Source organism: Gymnoscopelus braueri (assembly GCF_963280865.1).
Source record: "Gymnoscopelus braueri genome assembly, chromosome: 6".
NCBI classification, from domain to species: Eukaryota; Metazoa; Chordata; class Actinopteri; order Myctophiformes; family Myctophidae; genus Gymnoscopelus; species Gymnoscopelus braueri.
Window position 1 is genome coordinate 49,012,183 of NC_137607.1, and position 2,500 is coordinate 49,014,682.

The 2,500-nt window shown below is 48.2% G+C and overlaps 1 protein-coding gene across 1 annotated transcript in view; it reads left to right on the forward strand.

Annotated features, from left to right (window-relative positions):
• The window catches only part of LOC308086508 (glypican-1-like), a 51,002-nt gene that overhangs the window by 35,197 nt on the left and 13,305 nt on the right, over nucleotides 1-2,500 (forward strand). The gene's annotated exons all lie outside the window — the stretch shown is intronic.

The following is a 2,500-nucleotide window of genomic DNA, read 5'->3' on the forward strand; positions in this document are numbered from 1 at the left end:
TCTGATCTCTCTAATGCAGGGGTCTTCCAACGTTTTTCAGGTCAAGGACCCCCTAGATGAGAGAGACATGATTTTTCTGTCTGCTCTTTGTTTCCCTCTACAACTATCTCTTTGACAAAAAATAGCCGATCTACAAGCTCACAACGCTGCGAGGCGTTGTGAGCTTGTAGATCTGCTATTTTTGACTAAAATTCTCCTCAGAAAAGGGATGCTACAGTATAGGGTTCAAGTGGTTAATGTAAAATCATATCACACAAAGATTTGGCGGCCCCCCTGTAGTAACTCTGAGGACCCCTTAGGGGTCCCGGACCCCCTGTTGAAGACCCCTGCTTTAATGTATGTGTTTGTTATGTTGTACAGTATGTTTGTGAGTGTGTTTCCTCATGGGTGTTTGTTTGTATGTTTCCATGCCTGCGCACTTTAAACAACATGTACAATGCTTGCTGTGTGCGCGTGCGCGGTGTGTGTGTGTGTGTGTGTGTGTGTGTGTGTGTGTGTGCGCGCGCGCATGCTCGTGGCCATCAAGGCTACCCCTGACTGGGTGCTATAATGAGAACAGAGTGAGCCAGACACAATGAAATGTGATAAGCCGAACCCCCGTTAGCACACGCACACACACACACACACACACACACACACACACACACACACACACACACACACACACACACACACACACACACACACACACACACACACACACACACACACACACACACACACACACACACACACACACACACACACACACACCCACACACACACACACACACACACACACACACACACACAGAGAGGGGTATCCCTCGGGGCTGTGGCTGGTTCAGCTAATGAGCAGTTGACCCACTGAGGAGCCAAGTCTGCAGATCATTGCACATCACACAGGGGGCGGGGCTGATTGGAGGGGAGGTGTATGAGAAAGAGAGAGAGAGAGACAGACAGTATACAATAAGACAGTGGCAGAGAGACAGGTACTGTTCGGGGAGAATACAAGAGAGGGAAGGAGGGGGTTGGAGAGAGAAGGAAAAGAGTAAGGGAGAAAGAGATGGAGGAAGAGGAAGGGGACGGGGTGGCGGGGGTATGTGTGACAGATACAGAGACACGTAATCAAAGATGGCACCTCTCACCTCTCTGTATGGGGACAACATATACAGGGATGAACAGTGGTGGAAAAAGTACTCACGTGTTTTACTTAAGTAAAAGTGTCAATACTGCAATGTAGAAATCATCTGTTAAAGTCCGGTATTCAAAATGTACTTGAGTAAAAGTACAAAAGTATTGGTATTAAAAATAAATAAATAGCAAATCTACAAGCTCACAATGCGATGCATTGTGAGCTTGTAGATCAGCTACTTTCAAATGGCCGAAATGTATATAGGGCTGAAGTGGGTAATGTACGTCGACCTGGCTTTTGTTGTTCCCCCCCCACATAGCAACCAGGAAGCTACGCTAGGGGAACGCTGAACACGCGTTCACACGCACACGTGATAATAGTTATTGTCCATGACGGAGGCGCGCCGACTCAGCAGAGCTTGAGGCCGAGGAGGCGCACATCCAGGCGCGAGTGCCCGCGCCGACCGGCCGAAGGTCTGCTAGTCGAATCAGCGCCGTCCGAGTTGTGAACCGATAGGGGGAGAATAGATCTTTTCATGGGTTACAGTCTATGGTTACTATCCATGCGTCTTACTATCCATGCGTGTGCATGTGTGCATGCGCACACATGCACACGCACACACGCATGTCTATGCGTGTGGCTTGCATTCTTTGCCGTCTAGTGTTTGTTTTACAGAATTGCCTGGGTGGGTGGTAAAAACAAGCGCTCCTTTTTCAATTTCCCTGGAATGCCAATTTCCCTGTAACATATACACGCACACACACAGACACACGCACGCACGCACACCCACACACACACACACACGTAGACTTTTGCGTAAATTTGCGGAAGAAACAAAGGAAGACATAAAGAAGAAAAGGGGGGAACGAACAAACGAACAAACGAACAAAAGAGGGAAGGAAGGAAGAAAGAAAGATAAAGAAAGAAAGAAAGAAGGTGGAGATGTGGAGCACAGTAGCAGTCCATCTGGTATAGCTTAGGAGGAGGACTGGCTTGGACATTCACACCAGGTATGATTGCATATAATGAGGAATTTGTCGCAGACAGGTTGGTCTTTGAGGCAGGAAGGAAAAGCAGTCTCTCTCTCTCTCTGTCTCTCTCTCCACATGCGCACACACACACACACACACACACACACACACACACACACGGCTGCACGCAGACACGCACGCACGCACGCACGCACGCACGCACGCACGCACGCACGCACGCACGCACGCACGCACGCACACACACACACACACACACGTCCGCACGCACGCAAGAACACACACACACACACACACACACACACAAAAAAAAAAGTAAAAAAAGTAAAGTTACAAGTAAAAGTCCGGAATTAAACATTTACTTGAGTAAAAGTACAAAGGTATTGGTATCAAAATG